The sequence below is a fragment of the Ambystoma mexicanum genome, chromosome 7p, assembly GCF_040938575.1.
Source record: "Ambystoma mexicanum isolate Mex_15411 chromosome 7p, UKY_AmexF1_1, whole genome shotgun sequence".
Taxonomy (NCBI): domain Eukaryota; kingdom Metazoa; phylum Chordata; class Amphibia; order Caudata; family Ambystomatidae; genus Ambystoma; species Ambystoma mexicanum.
The window spans coordinates 324,743,725-324,766,747 of NC_090939.1; the positions used below are offsets into that span (position 1 = coordinate 324,743,725).

Here is a 23,023-nt window from a genome sequence, read left to right on the forward strand (position 1 = left end):
CTAGCAAGGCTGTATGTGACCCCTGGGGGAAGATGACGGGTCACGCAACGCACAGGCACCCCGAAAAAGGGAGATAATGTGCACGCAACCCCTCCTAGACCTTGTGCGTGAAAAAAAAACTGCACTACGCTGTGGCACCCAGAAACACAAAAATGAACATATGCGTGTCACACGCAGCCTAGACTGACCTCTGAAGGGGTAGGCAACACACGGGGCAAGCACAGATGTCAAATACGTGCGCGACTCACCGTCTGCCAGGAAAAATCGCGTGAAAAATATGCGCGTGTGCGCGTTGGCAACACCCCCGCCAAAAGAAGAATTGTACGCTGTCTGAGGAGACAGGACAACAGGAGAAGTGAACGCTGTTTGAGGAAACAGGCCCAGGAAAAAGACAAGAAGACAAAAAGCTGTCAGAGGTAACAGGGAGTACGAACCTGGAACGCCGCGAAGTAAATCGCGTGTGAACCGACAAGAAGTACAGATTTCACCCACTCGCTCTCCACGAAAAGCATGTACAAGGAAATGGCGTTCTACACGTGCCTTTTAAACATGCCCACACGTCCAGCGTCACTTCCGCGTGTACGCGCTAAGGCCCCATCCTCCAATTACACGAGCTGACACTCTGACGTGCCGTCATTGGACGTGTAACATGCACCCGTGTACAGGGAAATGCCCGCGCACGCATGTCACAGACGCGCATACGCGCTGGTGGCCTTTGGGCCAATGAATTTGCATATGTGTGCTGACGCGCTAAGGCCCTTTCCTCAAATTACACGCAGACATGCTGGATTTTCACGTGCCAAATCACTTCGTATCAAGCTGGCCACGCGTAAGCACACGGAAGACCACGCTCCTGCCCAGAAGGCCAAATTACTGCCCCCCAGAGCTCTGAGCACGCTCCCACCTGCCATCTGCTGCTGCCTGATTGCCTGCTGCCCACGTGCCCTGCCATTTGCTGCCTGCACATCAGCCAGGAGTGCTGTTGCTGTGACCACCCCTGCTGGAAGCGAAGACTCCCGACTGGGATTCCATCGCTCCGCAGCCCAGCCCCAGGACCCAGTTGCCCACCCACTCCTGCCTCTGGGGTTGTCATGTCGGGCACTGCAACATCTGGCACCACTGACAACCCCAGGCCAGAGAGGCAGAGGGGCACCAGCTTCACTGCCCCCGAAGTTGGTGCCCTGGTGGAGCAAGTCCTGGGGCAGTATGATGCCCTCTTCGGAAGTTTGCGTGCCGACAAGGAAGGACGGACTCGGATCTGGACGGACAACGTGACTGCCATCAACGCGGAGGGGGTGGCAGTCCGCGACTTCCAACATGTCAAGAAGCGCTGGGAGGACTTCAGGTCCAGGACCCTCAACAAGGCCCAGCGCCTCTTGAAGGGGCGCCAGGGCCACTTATCGGACGATCAGATGAGGATCCTGGAACGCATATCCCCAGCGCTCCACGTCCAGGACCTTGAGAGGCAGACCTGTCTGGAGTCGAGCGGTAAGTGTACATGCATCATGATTTTAAGCTGTGCGTGTGGTGATGTGCCAGTAGTGTGCAGGTTGCACATGTGTTTGTATGGGGCCAAGTATGTGTGGGGGTGTACGGGGCCGTGAGGCTAACACATGCAAGGGCTGTCATGTGTGAGACATGGATGGTGCTTGTGTGTGTAGGCTTGCATGCCAAATGCAGTTGTGTGGGCACACATGTTTGGATGAATGTGTATGTAAGTAGGCATGTTCGTGATGTCACACATGGATGTTGTTTTCAGCTGCATGTATCAGCACTGTGTACATGTGAATGTGTGTGTATTTTACAAGGGTACAACAGTGATGCAACATGGATGCATGTGACAGCGGGATGTGGAAGCCTGATTGGCAGATGTGACATGGATGCTGATCTGAACACTGCGACAGTTGGCAGAGGTGTATACATGCATGCAAGTGTGGTGGTGTGTGTACATGTGTAGTGCACTCCCTGTGTTGCATGTGATGTCTGGCTCACCTTTGCCTGCTCATGCTGTTGTATGTGTATGGATGGTGCTGGCAGTTGCGATATGGCTGTGGTATGGCTCATGTGTGCAAGTTGACATGTGTGTTGGCGATTGTGATGCCATGTCTGAGGTTTGTCAATGCCACTCATGTACAACTGTCATGTGTGTATGTGTCCATTGTACAGTGCCCTGATGCCTGTGTTTTATTTCTCCCTGTCTGCAGCGTCAACTGATGAAGAGGGCAGAGAAGGTGCTGTGGAGCACAGAGGCGGGGATCGCACCACCAGCCGGAGACGCAAGGCCCGGCTCCCCTCCCAGGTTGTAATCTCGTCGGGGAGTGAGGAGTCCGGTGCCGCGTCCCAGGCCGCAGCTGCCGTGGGGGAGGTCCAAGAGGCGGAGGTCGGAGTTGGACTCCTCGGCAGCAGAAGGGGCAGCTGGGACCCCACAGGGCCCAACGGGGGAAGATGGCACAGAGTCATCCAGGTTGGTGGGGGGTTTGGTGGAGGAGGAGGCCGTGCAAGCAACAGAGACGGGGTCTGGAGGTGGGGATTCCACTGGTGCTAGTGGTGCAGTGCAGGACCAGGGACAGGAGGCAGCAGAGGCCGCCGCGGAGGTGCGTGTGCGATCCTGTCCCTGATCCTGTCACTGCATCATCTTGCACCAGCAGGGATGCCTACGTCCAGACCCGTTTTTAGGCAGGGGATAAGCTCACGACAACTGGCCTTCCTCTGCCTGCGGACGTGGCTATCCGGGTCCGGGTTGAGCCTGTCCTGACTGGTGTGGCGTTGCGTCAACGGGCCATGCGAGGTGACCTGCAGTCTTTTCATGAGGAGACTGCACGTCATCTCGAATGGCTCGGTGACCGCGTCGGCCTACTGGGACAGGTCACCCAGGCCGGATTCCTCCGTTTGATGGGGCTTGCTCAGACCCCCTCCTCAACTGAACCCTCTATGCGCTAGTCGTCCTCTGTGCCATCTTCCCACCCATTAGTCAGCTGGGTGCCCTGTGGAGCTGCCTCTGACTGTGCGGCCAGGCTGGTGGAGGAGGCATCCCTGCCACAGTCGGGAGTCGGACGTCCAGCAGGGGTGGCCACATCAACGACTGCACCCCAGCCGGTGGAGGATGTGCAGGCAGCAGGAGCCAGGGCACGGGCACAGGCACAGCAGCAGCAGCAACGAGGTGGGAGCCATGATGGCTCGGGGCCTTCGACATCGGAGGGGCAGGCATCGGCCGGAGGGCAGGAGGACCCATGACGGGAAGTGTCTTCCATGTGGCAGTGGTTGGGCCACGCCATAGATGCGGAGCGGCAGCGGGCGGAAGAGGCACGGCTCACGATGGTCAGGGTGGAGAACTCCATACGGAGGGCCCTGAGGCGAGCCGAGTGCCTCGAGGCAATCCGCAGGGAGTTGGAGGTGAACATGTCGACGGCCCTGCGGACCCTCAGGGCCATGGAAGAGGACCGCCTCCGGGACATTGAGCAGGTGTTCGATGATGCCCTGGCCCGGAACATCCTGAAGTGAGCCGTCGGACTGGCCCGCTGCCCTTGTAAATAGTTCTGTAGTTAGTGTTAGGTTTCCTTTGGTTTTGCATTTTTTTTTGGACCTTTTGGACAATGGGCCACATTTTTGTATATAGTTTTTTTTATTAGGTAGTGTTATTAGATAGGTTTCATTTCTTCTGTTGGGATCATGGACCCTGGACTGTTTATCTGTATGTAGTTGACTGTTGGATTTTCTAATTTCTTTTTATGATTTACCCATGGGGCAATGGTTTTTTAATTTTCCATTGGATTTACTTTTGTGAACTGTGACTTTGGACACCTTTCCTTTGGATTATGATTTGTGGTTTTACATTATTTTACGGACATGCTGCTTTCTTTTTTTTAATTCCCATTTTCGTTTGTTTATTTTTGATTCAATTTATGTTGCTTTTAATACATATTTTTTCTTCAAACTTCAATGTGTAGTATCATCTCATTGGTTTCATGCATATCATGATATGGGTTTTGACATTCACTGACACCCATTGTGTGTATGTGAGGGACATGTGTTCATTTACAAACTTGCCATTGGGGTTGTATCATGTAATTGCCATTTCTAAGTGGGTGGATGCAATACTCGGGTGGGTGTTTGGCATTTGGAGGCTGCCCATAAGGCCCAGGGATCTAGATTGTGAAGACATGTTGGCTGGGGGACATGTGTGGGGGCCTGCTGGCAGGTGCCCCTGACTGGTGGGGGGTGGCCCACAGTGCAGGGGGGTGGGCGTGCAGGGGGACATGAGTTGGACATGAGTGGGGGCCTGGTGGAGGGTGCCCCACAGTGCAGGGGGGTGGGGGTGCAGGGGGACATGAGTTGGACATGAGTGGGGGCCTGGTGGAGGGTGCCCCACAGTGCTGGGGGTCGGGGTGCAGGGGGACATGAGTTGGACATGAGTGTGGGCCTGGTGGAGAGTGGCCCACAGTGCTGGGGGGTGGGGGTGCAGGGGGACATGAGTTGGACATGAGTGGGGGCCTGGTGGAGGGTGCCCCACAGTGCTGGGGGGTGGGGGTGCAGGGGGACATGAGTTGGACATGAGTGGGGGCCTGGTGGAGGGTGCTCCACAGTGCTGGGGGGATGGGGGTGCTGGGAGACATGAGTGGGGGCCTGGTGGAGGGTGGCCCACAGTGCTGGGGGGTGGGGGTGCTGGGAGACATGAGTGGGGGCCTGGTGGAGGGTGCCCCACAGTGCTGGGGGGTGGGGGTGCTGGGAGACATGAGTGGGGGCCTGGTGGAGGGTGGCCCACAGTGCAGGGGGGTGGGGGTGCAGGGGGACATGAACTGGACATGAGTGGGGGCCTGGTGGAGGGTGCCCCACAGTGCTGGGGTGCAGGGGGGCATGAGTTGGACATGAGTGTGGGCCTGGTGGAGGGTGGCCTACAGTGCTGGGGGGTGGGGGTGCAGGGGGACATGAGTTGGACATGAGTGGGGGCCTGGTGGAGGGTGCCCAACAGTGCTGGGGGGTGGGGGTGCAGGGGGACATGAGTGGGGGCCTGGTGGAGGTTGCCCCACAGTGCTGGGGGGTGGGGGTGCAGGGGGACATGAGTTGGACATGAGTGGGGGCCTGGTGGAGGGTGCCCCACAGTGCTGAGGGGCGGAGGTGCTGGGAGACATGAGTGGGGGCCTGGTGGAGGGTGGCCCGGTGGAGGGTGGCCCACAGTGCTGGGGGGTGGGGGTGCTGGGAGACGTGAGTGGGGGCCTGGTGGAGGGTGCCCCACAGTGCTGGGGGGTGGGGGTGCTGGGAGACATGAGTGGGGCCTGGTGGAGGGTGGCCCACAGTGCTGGGGGGTGGGGGTGCAGGGGGACATGAGTTGGACATGAATGTGGGCCTGGTGGAGGGTGGGCCACAGTGCTGGGGGCGGGGGTGCAGGGCGACATGAGTGGTGGCCTGGTGGAGGGTGCCCCTGGATGCTGGGGGGTGGGGGTGCAGGGGGACATGCGTTGGTGGGCAGTAGTGCAAGGTGACATGTGGGTTGGCTGGGGGGCATGGGCATGGTGGTAGGGCTGCCTGCGGGACATGTGCAGGGTAGTCCCCTGTGGTGTGGGCCACCTGCAGGGGCCGTGGAGGGTGTTGAGTGAACAGCTGGGAGGACCCACACGGCCGATTCACGTGTAGGACTGCCTGGCACCCCCGGAATACACGTACCCTGCTGAAATCGCGTGTGAAAATTCACGCGCAACCCGAAATACACGCATCATGGACAATCGCGTGTGGAACTTTCCGCGCACCCTGAAATACACGTGCCTAGGGCAATCGCGTGTGGAACTTCCCCCACACCTTGGAATACACGTACCCTGCTGAATTCGTGTGTGGAACTTCCCGCGCACCCCGAAATACATGTGCCCAGGGCAATCGCGTGTGGTACTTCCCGTGCACCTTGGAATACACGTACCCTGCTGAAATCGCGTGTGGAACTTCCCTTGCACCCCGCAATACACGCACCACGGACAATCGCATGTGGAACTTCCCGCACACCTTGAAATACACGTACCCTGCTGAAATCACGTGTGGAACTTCCCGCGCACCCCGAAATACACGTACCCAGGGCAATCGCGTGTGGAACTTCCCGCGCACCTTGGAATACACGTACCCTGTTGAATTTGCGTGTGGAACTTCCCGCGCACCCCGAAATACACGTGCCCAGGGCAAACGCGTGTGGTACTTCCCGCGCACCTTGGAATACACGTACCCTGCTGAAATCGCGTGTGGAACTTCCCGCGCACCCCGAAATACACGTACCCAGGGCATTCGCGTGTGGAACTTCCCGCGGACCCATAATACACGTACCCTGATGAATTTGCATGTCAGACTACACGCACAACCCTGATATACACGTACACAGGTGAATCGCACTGCTGGGGGGTGGAGGGGTGGTAGAAAGGAGTGGGGGTCTGGTGGAGGGTGCCCCTGGATGCTGGGGGGTGGGGGTGCTGGGAGACATGAGTATGGGCCTGGTGGAGGGTGACCCACAGTGCTGGGGGCTGGGGGTGCAGGGGGACATGAGTTGGACATGTGTGGGGGCCTGCTGGCAGCTGCCCCAAAGTGCTGGGGGGTGAGGGTGCTGGGAGACATGCGTTGTTGTGCAAGGTGACATGCGGCTTGGCTGGGGGGCCTAGCCATGGATGGGCTGCCTGCGGGATATGAGCAGGGGTGCAGGGTAGTCCCCTGTGGTGTGGGCTGGCTGCAGGGGCCGTGGAGGGTGTAGAGGGAACACCTGGGAGGACCCACATGGCCAATTCACATGTAGTGCTACCCGCGCACCCCTGAAATACACGTGCCCTGATGGAATTGCGTGTGATACTTCCCACACACCCCTGAAATACACTTACCCTGATGGAATCGCGTGTGATACTTCGCATGCACCCCTGAAATACACGTACCCTGCTGATATTGCGTGCCATACTTCCCACACACCCCTGGAATACACATGCCCTGATGGAATTGCGTGTGCTACTTCACACGCACCCCTGATGTACACGTACCCAGGACAATCGCGTGTGAAACTTCCCGCGAACCACTGAAATACACGTTCCCCGCTTGGCGTTTGCTGTTTGGCAGCCCTGTGAACTGGTCCAGGGTTAGCGCAGCCCTTTGCGATGAATTGGGAATTTTGATGGCTTTTCCTTGCGTGAGAGCGTTCTTGGGGGCGTAACTGGCGCTGCTGCAGGGTCGCTGCGCCACTCTGCGCCACGGCTGGTTTTGGAGGCTGAAATCCATGAATACGCTGTGCGATGAAATGGATTTTATCGCACGCGGCTGGCGCAGTGTATCGCACGAGGACACTGTGCGCCAGCCGCGTGCGCCACTTTTGTGCGAAATTCTATGAATTACCATGTCTGTTTCTGAGGTTTACCATTCACAGCTTGAATGCGTTTGTATCAGTTCATCGGTGTCGGTTTCCCAATCGCGTCCTCGTTAGAGTGTGGGTGTTGTCCGAGGTGCCCTATGGCAGTTCTGCAGGAAGTATCTAGTCATCGGTCACATGAACTGTCGTAACGCTGGTTGCCTAGCGACCCACCTAATTGTTTTTACTTTCTTTGTGCCTCCCAAAGCAGCTTCACATTAATTAGGTCATGGAACGCATCTGATATGACAGAGGTACAAATAGATTTGTACAAATTTACAAGAAAATTAAAACAAAAAACATTTTCACAATAAACCAACATTTTTTCAACAACAGATAATGTTACCCCCTATTAGCAGTAGGAGCATACAGGAAATTGAGAACATACATGTACTTGCAAACCTGGCAGGGGAAAATGAACAATCAATAATCGAGTGTTATGCTTGATTTATGCTTGGATCAAAATGGCGCGGGCGCGCAATGCATTCTGGGAGCGCTTGGAGCCATGTTGGATATTTACTTCACTTCGCAGTGAAAGGCTGCACACATTTTGCTTAAGTGTTAGATTCACAGTGCTGAGACAAACATGCTTTTTCAAACTTGGTATGCAGTCAAGGCCATTTCTGCTGGGAAAACTAACGTTGTTATGGCTTGCTACTGTTCTCCGTTGAGCGTGTTTTTAGAGCAGGGAGTCCCTGCGTTCCTTGAGGGGAGCTCTCGATTGACCCAGCTGGCAATCGACGGCTGTTCCTCAACTGCGCAAGTGCAATTTCCAGAATCTTCGGGAATTAACTCCCCTTTGTGGAGTGTGTATATATGTGAAGGCACGGAGGGGGTCAGGTGAGACTTCAGCCAGAGAAGGACGCTCCGTCTGGCCTTCCTGTGAGCTGTGGTACTCTCGGCCTGGCTGTCCCCGGAGTCTTCCAGCCGCTTCTGGACGAGAGGAGGACTTCATTTCGCTCACGGTGATGTATTTCCTTTTGACTTCTTTATTTCTTCTGTGAACTATGCCCATGTTATTTTTATGAGTTATTTCTATGTACTTGTAAGCTTTGAATTAATAGCCGTAAATAGCTGATTTATCTTCTAAGAGTGCGTGGTTGTGAGTTATTGTGTCTGTCTGTTTTTGTGGTTCAAAGTACTTGCTCCATTATTGCATTGATGATTTATGGTTGTTTCGTACACTTTTCGGGGGAGAGCAGTAAATTTTTGTCATCAGGAACAGGATGTACGTGATGAGTTGTTCCGTGCATCCAAGAATCTGTTGAAATATAAATAAGATTTGGTTGTCGTGTAAGCGAAGTTTTTTTGCTCTATGGTAACTGTTTGAGTGCCTGTGGGAGTGATTGCAGTGTGGAGAAGAAAATATATAGGTTCAACGAGGCTTTGCTTTGCTTGTGATAATGAGTAGTTTGTTCAAGAAGAAGAGCGTTACCGCTGGCGGTGACTGTTCTGATGTTGTTATTCCAGGTTGGACTAAGAGTCTGTATGATAAGTTGGCTCAAGCGTGGGCATGTGGTGCCAGTTTAAGTGAAACTTGGGATCAAGGATTGGGAGATGCCGATCCGACTGATATAATTGCATGCTTGCAACAAGTTCCAGTAGAACGTGGTAAAGAATGCGCGTCATCAGGTAGGTGAGGTTGGGTTCTTTTGCATGCTTATAAGAAAATACATCAGAGGCAAATGGATATGAAAGCTGAGGTTTTGAGATTAGAGAGAGAACTAGCTGCAGAACGGCAGACTGCGTTAATGCAGCAGGTTCAAATTAAATTGTTTAAAGATAAGCCCGACACATATCAGGCGGTGGCCGAGAGGGCAGCACTCAGAGTAGCGCGATATAAGTATAGGAAAAGACGGGGAGGGGTCAACAAAAGAAAGGTGACAACTGTAATCGCTACCGCTGGTGTAGACTGGGATCCGGACAAATGAGATGGTGATATTTTTGATTCGACCAGTCTAGAAAATAGTTCTGCAGAAGAGTCTGACCCCAAACCAGAGGTGAAACAGAAAACGGTGGCGGCGAAGCCTGTTAGAAGGCGACGAGCCAGACCACACCCGCAGAATCCTGGTGGTGGTATGGTGGTTTTAAGTGCTTTTGAAGATTACACACAACAGGAGGTTAGGGAAATTATTACCCTTTTCAGGCAAACATCAGGGGAAGCTTTATTAACATGGATGGTGAGATTACTAGACGGGGGTGCTGCAGGGTTGTTGGTAGATTCCACTGATTCACCATGTTTTTTACCCCTGTCAATTATTGACACCAATGTACAGGAGGTCTTAAGAGCAGGACCGTCCCCTGATGGTAATGGTCAAGATACGCAGGTGTGTTTGTTGCACCTGATAGCCCAAGCATGTAACCGTAAATACCCTATTACCACATATTGGCCCAGTGAAGAAACAAAGTGGTATACGTTGAGAGAAGCAATTCAAAAAGTCAGAGAGCATGGTATGAAAGAGGCGATTCACATAGATGCTCCTGATCACATGGGAGCCGTGCCGCTCTCAGTCTCAACTCGAAACATGGTGATTAGAACTGCGCCACCTGCATACAAAAGTATCATTATGACTTTGCTCGTAGGCATGACGGGCAAGGCTACGGATGAGGTAGCAGATGCCATTCGGCAACTTGCAGATTTGGGAGAGGGGGATAAGAGCGATAACAAGCCACGAGAGAGAGAGGTGCGCAGTGAGAGAAGAACCGAAGGCAGGCGGCAAGATAGCAGGGACTCCCGAGTGTCCTGAAAAGACATGTTTTTGGCTTTGTTAAAGGATGGTGTGCCACACGAAGAAATTGATGGCATTGAAACCAGAGTAATGTATGAATTTTACAAAAAACGAGGACTTGCAGCCAAAGAACGAAATAAACAGGTTAAGAAACAAGTTGTAACCACGACACAGGGGGACGCCTCACCTTCTGCTCCCCCTGCAGAAGAACAAGATGAAGGGTCTATGGGGACACCTTCACCGTACTAGCCGACATATGCAGATTTGAGAAAGGTGGTGAGTGCGATGCTAGAGGCGGAGACGAGTCACACTCATTCGAAGTTTGACTAGGGCTTCGGCCAAGCTCCGGCAGCGTCTGCCCGCATAAAAATGGATAGGCGGCCTCATGTTGATGTTAAGATTTTTTGGGGGCCAGGAAACACACAAAGGGTGTGAGCATTGATAGACACCGGGGCGGAGGCCTCTTTGATTCATGGTAATCCGACACGATTTAAAGGCAAACAGTTTACGATTATAGGTTTAGGGGGAAAGGAGTGCAAACGAGAGTGGAGATGAAAATAGGGAACTTAAAGAGGCAGAAATACCAAGTGTTGATTGTCCCAATACCTAAATATATAATTGGCTTTGATATTTTGGAAGGGCTAACCTTGGGACTTGGCGGTAAAACGTACCAGTTTGGGGTGAGTGCATTAATTTGTACACCCCTTACTGTAGGCAAATTGAAGATGCCCCCAGTGCAAGTGCCAGTGGCGACTAAGCGGGTAGCCATGAAACAATACCGCATTCCTGGGGGGCACAAGGAAATCTCAGACACCATCAAAGAGTACGTGGAGGCAGGTGTATTACGCCCAATTACCACATCATGGAACAATCCGTTCTGACCCATTAATAAGGGGGATGGGTCATGGAGGATGACGGTGGATTACAGGGAGTTGAATAAACACACTCCTCCCTTAGTGCCCGCAGTCCCAGATGCTATTACTTTGATTGAAAATGTCCAAAAGTTTGAGGGGACTTGGTATGCAGTGATCGATTTAGCTAATGCATTTTTCTCCGTGCCAATTGCTGACGAGTGTCAAGAACAGTTTGCATTTTCATGGGGTGGACGTCGGTACACTTTCACGAGACTACCCATGGGGTACATGCACAGTCCGACTATTTGTCACCGGCTGGTGGCAGAGCACATAGACAAGATACTGTGTAAACCTGACATACAAATCTCTCATTACATTGATGATATTTTGATCCAGGGCAAGGATGAGCATAGCGTGCAAAGTCAGCTAGATGTCCTTATAGAAGGATTGAATAAGGAAGGGTGGGAGATTAATCCGAGTAAAATTCAAGGTCCAGCTGAAACAGTGATATTCTTAGGGATTCAGTGGCATCATGGGCATCGAGAAATGGTGCCAAAAGCACAACAGAAAATACTTGAATTCACCACTCCAACGACCAAAAAGCAGGCTCAGCAGTTTATAGGACTGTTTGGGTTTTGGAGACAGCACATTCTGCATTTAGGGCAGATATTGCCCCCCCTCTACAAAGTGACACGTAAGAAATATGAGTTTCAGTGGGGGGAAGAGCAGCAGAGAGCCTTTGAGATGGCGAAAGACACGGTGCAGCAGGTGCTTGATTTATGGCCCTTGAAGGAAGGCGAAGTGGAATTAAATGTGTCTGTGCAAGACAAGTATGCTAACTGGAGTCTGTGGCAGAAACAAGACAGGAAATGTGTGCCATTAGGATTTTGGAGTCGTAAGTTGCCCGATGCTGGTAACTCATATACTCCGTTTGAGAAGCAATTGCTGGAATGTTATTGGGCTATTGTTGATACCGAGCAGATGACCTTAGGTCATGATGTATTCATGAGACCTGAAATACCAATCATGCAGTGGGTACTGAGCTCTCCTAAAACGCATCATATAGGACATGCTCAAGAAGCCAGCATAATTAAGTGGAAATGGTATATTCAAGACAGAGCCAAATCAGGAAAGGGTGGATTGGCAAAATTACATGAGCAAGTAGCCCTCAGATTACATACCACCGGAGGTGCCTGAAAAACGTGAGTCTCCCGTGAAATGGGGAGTCCCTTACAGTGATTTGACCGTGGAGCAAACAGAGCATGCTTGGTTCACGGATGGGTCAGCTCGATATGTGGGAACTGAGCGGTACTGGAAAGCAGTGTCGTACAATCCCAAAACAAAAAGATGTTGACAGAGAAAGGAAAGAGCAGTCAGTTTGCAGAACTTTACGCAGTTTACCAAGCATTGAAACAAGAGACCCCTGGTCAATGCCATGTATACACTGATTCATGGTCAGTGGCGAATGGATTGGCAGTGTGGTTGTCGACTTGGCAAAAGAATGGATGGAAGATTCATTCAAAAGAGTTGTGGGGAAAGGAACTGTGGCAAGATATTGCAGAAATGTTGTTGCAAAGTGAAGTCACTGTATATCATGTGGACGCACATTGTGCCACAGATTCATTAGAACGTTGGTTTAATTCTGTTGCAGACGAACACACCAAAATTGCGATAATGGATGCAGAGGCTCGGGAAGACGATATGGAGGGTTTGGCCAAATGGGCCCATCAGAAAAGTGGACACCTTGGAGAAAAGGCTACTATCAGGTGGGCACAAGCTCGAAGCATCAGTCTTCCGTTAGAACTAGTGAAAACAATCATTTTGCAGTGTCCCGTGTGCCAACACCAATTGCATAGACCTATACCTCAGATTGTTCAAGGTACATTGAGAAGAGGAAAATTACCAGGTCAAATTTGGCAGATTGATTATATCGGTCCTATGCCAAATAGCAGAGGTTGTCAGTATGCATGCACTATTGTAGATACATACTCGGGATATTTGATGGTTTTGCCGTGCAACCCAATTGAATACCATCAGATTGCTAGATCAGATCATATTACATTATGGAGTGCCTTTGCAGATTCAAAGTGACAATGGGTCACATTTCAAAGGCAAACTAATCCAGGAGTTTTGTCAGGAAAAGAACATTGTGTGGATATATCACATCCCCTACCACTCAGCTGCAGCAGGGCTAATTGAACGAATGAATGGGTTACTGAAAGAACAGTTGCGCAAATCTGGAGATGGCAGTTTGGCAGGCTGGCGTGATCATGTGTTTGATGCGGTGCAAGTGCTGAACAATAGGCCTGTGTATGAACATGAAACTCCTTTGATATGATTAATGACTCCTAATTTACAGGTTCAACCCAAATTCAGTTAGAGAAACATTGTTATACTGGGAAATTACACCAGGTTTTTTAGCTCCCTATCGAGCAACTCCAGTGTCAGCAGGGGTAGACTTCCATTCTAATGAAGAAATCAGATTAGATCCAAGAGGAATAGTTGTTATTGAAACAGGGATTGGAGTACAGATTCCCCCAGAGCATATGGGATGGATTGCCCCTAGATCTGGCCTAGCATTGAAGGGAGTTCAAGTGTTGGGAGGGGTAATTGATGCTGATTACCAAGGTGAGATCAAAGTCATCTTAATGAATAGTGGGGATCAGTTGTTATCAATACACAAGGATGATCGAGTGGTCCAATTGATAGTCATTCCCATTAAATTGTCCATGATTAAGAAAGGGGAACCTCCTACAGTGTTAACTACCCATGGGGATCGCGGTTTTGGCTCTTCAGACAGTATGGTACCGGGTGCAAAGGTGTGGGTGGAAAAGCCACTTGGCCCACCAGTGCCAGCAGATGTCATTGCATCAGGCAAAGATCAAGTGGTTTTAGTAATGGAGCCTGGTAGAAAGAAATGGCAATATGTACCCACAAACAAATGTTATCTAGGGGAATGATGTGCAACACTGATATCTCTTTTCTGGGTTTGCCTTGTAGATCCTGGTGGTGTGACTGTGGCACTAAATGGACTCCATTTGGACGGGTTAGACGATCTTCTGTCACCAGCAACAAATGTCACATCTGTGCCAGTGATCAAGGGGATACTGATAGTGATGAATAATGTTGTCCCCAAGCAGCCCTATGCCAGTGCCGACAAGCCTGCCAGACCGAAGACATGGATCTGTGAATTGCGACAAACACATTGGGAGCAAGTGAAAATGACCTTGATGCCAGTTGTGCAGGAGCCCTTTGTAAGACGGAGGAAACACTCTCCTATGATAACCCAAGAAGAAAATATGTGGATATATCTGGCACAGCAAGTACTGAATATATCACACTTTTGTTTGACTGATGTGCCCAATGCTGAAGCTTTATTGACAACATGTTTAGTAGCGGTGCCGACGCCTGTTCCAGTTTTAAAGCATATTTTCGGCGTCCCACATAATGATTCTTTAGTTCAAGACTCAGACATTAGACAATCTTTTTCAGTTTACGAATATTGTAGGTTCTGCCAAGAAACCGACAAGAAGTGGAGAAATTTGACACGTGTGATTACATCCAATATAACCCAAGGTGATGTGTGCCACATTATGACGTGCAATGCACACGAAATTGGTAAATGCAGACAAATAGAGTTAACCAATCAATACAATCATACTACGTTCGAGAGGAGACTGTGTTCACGAATGTCACGCAAATGCACCAGTGTAAATAACACTATGTCTTGCAATCATACAGTGATAACTGCTAGTCATTTAAATCATGTGAAACTTCCAACAGGATGGCTCTTTTCATGTGGCAACATTACATATACTTATATTCCAGCTAACATTTCTGGAGGTCCATGTGCGTTGACTCGATTAGGACTAATGATATTTCCTTTACACTCAGCGATAATTCGAGGTTAAAGGTCAACCTTTGAATCTGTAGGGCTATCTCCTGACTGTGATTCACATGTACATTTGCTATCAGAAGCTGAGGTTTTAGCATTAACCCTTTCATTAGTAGGTGTTTGGGGTTTAGCTGCTGGAGGTTACACATCTTTGATGAAATTAGCGTGTTTAGTAGTTAAAAGCCTTAATCTTACTTCGCAGGCTTTAGAAGAATTACTCCTTGATAGTCAAGTTATTAGAAAAGCAACTTTACAGAACAGAGCTGCTGTTGATTACTTATTGCTGAAACATAATTTAGGGTGTAATGCCTTTGAAGGTATGTGTTGCTTCAATTTGAGTGACCACTCACGATCCATTGAAAGTCACATTCGAGGTTTAAGGGATCTCATTTCTCAAGTGTCTCAAGATCGTAACAAAAACTGGTGGGATTGGTTATTTTCATGGATACCTGATATTGGGGGTACACTACGTTATATTTTTGCTTGCATTTTTATTACATTGTTTATTATAATTGCTTGTTGTTGTTGCCTTCAATGAGTTCCCAATTTAGTTTTAACATTTCGTAGGTTTCAGAGACCAGTTCCAGTGCCACCTGGCTACGGAAGATAAATATCCAAAGGGTGGAATTGTTATGCTTGATTTATGCTTGGTTCAAAATGGTGCGGGCGTGCAATGCATTCTGGGAGTGCTCGGAGCCATGTTGGATATTTACTTAACTTCGCAGTGAAAGGCTGCACACATTTTGCTGAAGTGTTAGATTCTCAGTGCTGAGACAAACATGCTTTTTCAAACTTGGTATGCAGTCAAGGCCATTTCTGCTGGAAAAGCTAATGTTGTTATGGCCTGCTACTGTTCTCCGTGGAGCATGTTTTTAGAGCAGGGAGGCCCTGCGTTCCTTGAGGGGAGCTCTCGATTGACCCAGCTGGCAATTGACTGCTGTTCCTCAACTGCGCAAGTGCAATTTCCAGAATGTTCGGGAATTAACTCCCCTTTGTGGAGTGTGTATATATGTGAAGGCACGGAGGGGGTCAGGTGAGACTTCAGCCAGAGAAGGACGCTCCGTCTGGTCTTCCTGTGAGCTGTGGTACTCTCGGCCTGGCTGTCCCCGGAGTCTTCCAGCTGCTTCTCGACGCGATGAGGACTTCAATTATGCTCACGGTGATGTATTTCCTTTTGACTTCTTTATTTCTTCTGTGAACTATGTCCATGTTATTTTTATGAGTTATTTCTATGTACTTGTAAGCTTTGAATAAATAGCCGTAAAGAGCTAACCTGGCAGGGGAAAATGAACAATCAATAACCGAGATCCAAAGAGACTTAGGTGTACACCAATGAAATATGGACATCACGGAACATAAAAATAGATCCAAATTTACACCACCGTATACTGGAGACAATGCAATTGAAATTTTCTATAGAGCAATTACTAAGGAGATCCATCAATATATGGATGGACAACATAGGGGCTATATCAGCAAAAATCCCAACAAAACTGAACAATTGGCACTTAAGGAACTTGCCATGGACGATACGCTGGTTATCAAGGAGGCGGACAAAGGAGGTAATATTGTTATCCTCAACAAATCAGATTATGTTAGCATGGCTCAAGATCATTTAACAACACCGGGCTGCTATCAAAAACTGACTAAAAATCAGACTGCTCAAACTGTTCAAGAACTACAGATACTAATTCAGGAATGGTATCAAAGAGGCATGCTAACCGATAATGAAAAACAGTTCCTGATTAATACTAGCCCCCTTATGCCCACGCTGTACCTATTACCTAAGATACATAGACCTTATGTTAATCTACCATCTGTTAGACCAATCACAAGTGGTCAAGGAGGGGTCACTGAGAACTTAGCAACTTACATTGACTCCTGTATTAAGGATTTAGTACCCACAATTCCAGCTTACTTGAAAGATACAACTCATTTTCTACAAATCTTGAATAATATCACCTGGAAGTCACATTATTTTCTAGTTACCCTAGATGTTACTGCACTGTATACATCGATTGAGCATACACTGGCACTTAAGACAATAGACCACACTTTCAGATCACATTCGGCATCTCATGCCGTACATGTTCAGATGCTTAAAAACTTTGTGGAGTTTACTCTCAATCATAATCAGTTCATATTCAATGGAGATTATTATACCCAAACCCAAGGGAATTCCGATGGGTGCAAAGTATGCCCCCGCCCTAGCCAATCTATTTATGGCATATTATGAGGACTTATACATATTTCAAAATAATCCATACAGTGAGTTTATTCCTGTATGGAGGAGGTACATTGACAATATTTTTGCAATGTGGGCAAGTACACATACTCAATTTAATGATTTCATGCATTTCCTCAATCAGAATTAGCTCGAAATACAATCACTGGACACATTGATGTCAAAGAAATCATGTTCTTGGATCTCAAAATTTATATAACCGACCAAACTATTCAAACCTGTACATTTCGTAAAGAAACTTCAGTAAATTCTATCCTGCATGCTAAAAGCAGCCATAGAAGGAATGTCATAAATAACATACCACGTGGCGAGTTTCTCAGAGCAAGAAGGAATTGCAGTGAAGTTGTGCAATTTGAAGCAGAATGTAAGTCTATAGGAACCAGATTCCATGAAAGAGGATATACTACTGCTACTATTAATCATGCATTAAAGAATGCCAAAACTATAACGCGACCCTCTCTCTTGGGACAAACTACTGGAGAGCAAGCTAAAAGTACTACTGGCTTGCCACAATTTGTTAACTTTATCACCAAATTTTCTAGCGACTCAAAATGTATTTACCATATTCTGAAGAAACATAGGAACTTTCTACAACTAGACCCAGACCTGGTAAACTATATTACAGAGAAACCCAAGATCATTTTCTCGAGAGCGCCGACTCTCAGGAATATACTGTCCCTCTTTTCTAAAATCTGGTTCCAACAGACAGGATAACTGGCTTACCCAGACTCAGTGGCTTCCACAAATGTGGGACTTGTAACTTTTGTCAATTTGCCTTGTCTCTGACTAAAGTTTTCACTTGTCATGGTAATTTGAAAGTCGATATCATGGACTTTATTAATTGTCTCTCAAAGTACATCATATATGGAATAATATGTGTATGTAAGAAAGTGTATATAGGCAGTACCATTCGGGAGCTTAGAATTAGGATCAGAGAACACCTAGCAAACTTGAATAGCAAAGACATCAAATTGCCCTTTGCAACACATTGGCAAAAGGAACATCAAATGGAACACAGAGGCAACATCAGATTCGAGGGTCTGCAACATATCAAGCCACATGCAAGAGGTGGCGACAGACAACAGAAGCACGAATGATTTGTAGGTTACGATGTGTCCAGCTTGGACTGAACCAAGAACACAAACTTAATGTATTTTTGTGATCACAATTAACAAATCAATGACATAATGTTGAGATTATATGACGTCACCACATCACAACTTAAAGGGTAGTCCGTTCAGAGGTACCTCATTTTTCGAATGCCCCCTCTTCATTAATTATTTATGATCATTAACGCATAATGACCAATATGGCCAGGGACCAGGTTCAGCTCACATTGCGCAGTACATTACCGCCAATGAGTTCATGGGGCAGCATAATAATAAAAATGGGTGCGTGTTTAACAAAATTTGGACCCTATTTTGCTCATAAGAATTTGCATCTATGGAATTCATATGGGTACTTATGAGTGTATATGCGAGTTAGGAAGTTTGATTGTTGTCATTGTACTCAGAGCGATATTTTGTCCGCTGAATGTGGATTATTTTATGACCCCTCACGTGCATTTTTACTTTGATACTACACATGGATAGTTTCTTTGTCCTCACTATCTTTATTACACCATTCAATTTGAACTTTGTGACATAACAAATGTATATAGCAAACAGGTTTGCAAGGACGCACATTGAGAGCGAGCCACTGTGGGTTGCCAGGCAACCTATGACCAAACAATTAGGCCCTTCACACTTGGCACACAATCTGTGTACTTTTGACTCGAGCTACCCAGCAATCATGTTTTAAATGCTGTGTCCGTATACACACATTATTTCTGTCTGACTAACACAAAATAGTGATAACGGTACCCCGTTCCATGACCTAATTAATGCGAAGCTGCTTTGGAAGGCACAAAGAAAGTAAAAACAATTAGGTGGGTCGCTAGGTAACCAGCGTTACGACGGGTCATGTGACCAATGACTAGATACTTCCTGAAGAACTGCCATAGGGCACCTCGGACAACGCCCGCACTCTAAGGAGGACACGATCGGGAAACTGACACTGATGAACTGATACGAAAGCATTCAAGCTGTGAATGGTAAGCTGCAGAAACAGAGTGGTTATAGAAACCATTACGAAAGCCCTCTAACTTTAATTCCTTTAATAATGGACTGATGCAATCCCGCTTTTCTATTTACCTGTCCGTGTACCTTAGACCACGCAGAAACCTGCAAGAGGATAGATGGCAAGAATCAGAATAACATACCCAACCACTGTGCATATGACTGCGCATGGAAAGCATATGACTCGCTGGTAAGCTAGTGTTAGTTTTTCGTACCCTACTTACGGATATGGTATTTTTCGCATTACTTATTCATTTATTATAAAACCGGCTTTATCTGTTCTTACAGAAATTATTTAATTTTTTGGGAAGTTTGTTAGCAAAATAATGGTTATACCGACGTTCTCAAACATAATATATGGATTTCTACATCATTGAACAAAGTTATCAGGTACTCTGATTAGAAGGACTGTTCTCTTTTTGGTGATGTCGCGCACACATCTATTACCGTTGTTTTTAGTTAAATTCAGATATTTCTTTTATAATAGTCATTACAACTTGGACCAGTAAGAGTATACTAATGGTTTCTCTTGTGTCTCTTTCTTTTTGTTTCCTCTTCTCCCTCTCCCCCTGGTTTTCCCTGCATACCCCAACTATGTTTTTGTGCTATATCTCATGCTTTTGCAACATTGTATGATACTTTGTTCTAACAATCTAATGGTACAATCTTTTGATATTTTCTAATGTTTGAAGCACATGTATAATTTGATAACGCCCTGAGGACGGCCAGAGAGGGCTGAAGCACGTGTTGGCGTGGCGTTTTGTTTACAGTGGATTAAAATCTATGGAACTTTAAGAACTTTCCTTTTGTCAGTTATCCACTAATTTAAGTGACATTTATGGTATTTATCTATATATTTAGATACACTCTATGCTAACAACAACTATGAGTTAGGAGCGCAGGGAGTGAGGCAAACCACTGTTTACAGTCTATGTAGAAATGTGTCCGGTACCCTGTGGTCTGGGGTGTTTAATGAGGTACTATGTTGGTGGCTAATGAATGGGATTGAACCTGGGGGCAGGGGATCTCCACCCTCTCCGTTATGTAGGAGTCAGGGGGTGTACAGAGGATCCTCTATGATCCCCCGTCCATCCATAGCCTGGGCTCAATCCCCCATTATTCTGTCCATGATCAGTCTCGGTAACACAAATCTGTCTCTCAATGTGGGAAATCTGGAATTGCTCATTTAGCCGATCTCCGACACATGAAGTTCTGCTATGTTAGCAAGTAAAGGAGAAATCACCACTCCCAAGCAGCACCGCCCCCTCAGTCTGTGTTAAAAACAAAGTGGCAGGCCAAGTAGGAATAGCCATGGCTGGCAGAATTGTGGTGCAGCCCGCCTGCCTATCAGTATCAGTTCCCAATAACAAGCTCTGTTAGCAAGCTTCAAACAAACCTGTGCCCCTTTAACCCATTTTAAATTCTATGATCAATTTAGCAGGGGAATAAAACAGGAAGGATAGCAGGTGAAAGTGCAAGAGTCAGTAGTGCAGTGAAAGAGGCAGAGACTAGTGCATGATGTTGTAACGAGGACGGTAGACAGAGAGGAGGCAGAGCAGGGACAAGTGAGAGCAAATGGGGAGTAGGTAGAAATGAGAGTGAAGGCATAAGTAAGAGCCGAGGTATAGGAAGGGGAAGGGAGAGAACAGGTGGAGGAGATGAAAGGGAGAGCAAAGGCAGCGTGGAGAAAATTGAGAGCAGAGGCAGAGGAGAGAAAAGTGAGAGCTGGCATATACGAGGGAAAAGGGAAAGCATAAGTGGAGGAGTGCAGAGGAGAAAGTGGGAGGAGGGAGAATAGAGTTGAAGGAAGGAGAGCATGGACAAGAAGGGGAGAGACAGAAACACAGCAAGAAGGTGAGGCTAGAAGGCAATAGTGTGGCAGAGCAATGAAGAGGAAAGGAAAAGGAGGAAGAACAGAGAGGAAGAAGGAATGTAAGCCTAAAGTGAAGCCAGCAGGAGAAATGTAGGAAGAAGGAAGGGGATATTGCTAGCAAGGAAGAGGAGACCAAAGGAGGTGCAGAGTATGAAAGGGCTAGCAAAGAGCTAATGACTACAAAAACCTCCCACAGTAGTAGTGTCTAGCCCAACCACTCCCTACTAGTGCACTCTCCTCTCCAAAATGGTACTACTCTCCCTCACTGCACTGATACTCTTCTACTTTCTTGCCATTGCTATGCTTCCCTTTCCACACTACTACTCTCCCCTCTCCAACCTATTACTCCCCTCCCCTCTCTACACTACTATTCACGCCTCTCCACACTACTACTGCTTCTCTACACGTCACCCACACCTTCTCTACACGTCACCCACACCTTCTCCCCAGTCATTCTCCTTTCACTCACCTCCTGTCACCTTCCCATTTGCTTTCCACTCTCGCTATACCAGCTCCACTCACACACCTTGCATGCTCACTCAAAACCAAATACCACTTTCTGAACCTCACCTTTCACACTCTTTCAGCAAACCTCCTCTACACTCCTCTGCACCACCATTCCTCTGCTTAATCTTTTGGTCCACCTGCTACTCCCTTGACCTCACTCGAATATGCCACAACATCCGGTTTCCTGTGCCCCCCTTTTTTTTCCTCTTTCCCTCTCCAATGGCTCTCTCCCTCAACTAGTTACCCGGGGCAACCACTGGCTTTCCTTTCACCCGAGCAGGTGTTACAAGTGGCCAAACACATAAAGGGTGTTTTAAGACCCATACTCGTTCGTGGGTCTGCCTGCCTTTGGTATTAGCGGCACGCTATTATCATAGTGAAAGTTCTAGTTAATGAAAGGGACTTCTGGAAATGTAGCATGCCGGTTCGGAGGGGAACTTCTTTGTGGCCATGTTGCCGGAAAGATAATTGTCTTAGTGGGTCTTGCATAGAGCGCTGAGGTTCCTGGAATACTGAGTGGACCATTCAGCATACTTGCTGAAGCTGGAGTTATTACTTTTGTACTGGTTCGGGTAGCACAGTGTCTTTGATGTGCTCCTATGTAGACGTTGCTCTGCAGCAGGGCAGCTTCCTGCTGTCTCTCCCGACTGGGTTCCTCGCTCGTTCGTCCACCATTAAGCATGCTGGATTCTAAAGTCGTACGTGACAATAAAGAGACTAGCCAGCATTGCACAGTACAGGCATGGGGCAGGAAAAGGTCATACTAATTTCATGCAAGTCGGCACAAGTAGAAGGGACAGGGACTGGGTCCCTCCCAACTCCAGTTTGTGAGGGTCTGCTTCGCCTCTTGACAGGGTCAGGTGCCAGACCCATTCACAGAGCCTAATCCCCTACTTTCTGTTGTTACTTGCAAACCACATTAACTACATACCCTAACTCTGTTGATTCATCAGAAGAGGCATTGACTCAAGTCCTTCCACACTCAAAAAATGCAATTAGAGAGAATTCTCAAGGAATTGGTTACTGGACAGTTCAAAGTAATCAATCAATGAAAGAAGCAGTAGCATAGCTTCCACCGAACATTCTCTATTGATATTGTAAAGGGGATGACGTAGGAGCTTTCTTTGCAAACTTTGAGAGAGCCACTGAAACTGCCTAATGGAAGAAGGACCACTGGGGCTGCTTTATTTTGGCCATTTCATTGCTCCTCTGCTGATGAAGATGTTTAAGACAATTATGCTAGAGGATTCAGAGTTCATTTGTCACATGGATAGATAGGATGAAACTGGAAGAGGTGAAGGAAACTACAACTCTGGAAAAGTTCAGTAACTCCCCCCAATGGCCTGGATGTCAAATCTGTGTTGCAACAGGCAGTCCAAACGGCCTGCGGACACTAATATGCCTATGAGGCCCATACCACTCAACCAGAATTCCAGTTGAAAA

General features: G+C 48.0%; 1 protein-coding gene and 1 long non-coding RNA gene across 3 annotated transcripts in view; one reads left to right on the forward strand and one right to left on the reverse strand.

Annotated features, from left to right (window-relative positions):
• Positions 1 to 23,023, reverse strand: part of JAM2 (junctional adhesion molecule 2) — a 653,454-nt gene that overhangs the window by 112,878 nt on the left and 517,553 nt on the right. The gene's annotated exons all lie outside the window — the stretch shown is intronic.
• Positions 18,873 to 20,000, forward strand: LOC138526065 (uncharacterized). The gene is made up of 3 exons (XR_011283473.1): positions 18,873 to 19,175; positions 19,293 to 19,390; positions 19,893 to 20,000. It is a non-coding gene; the product is annotated as an uncharacterized lncRNA (long non-coding RNA).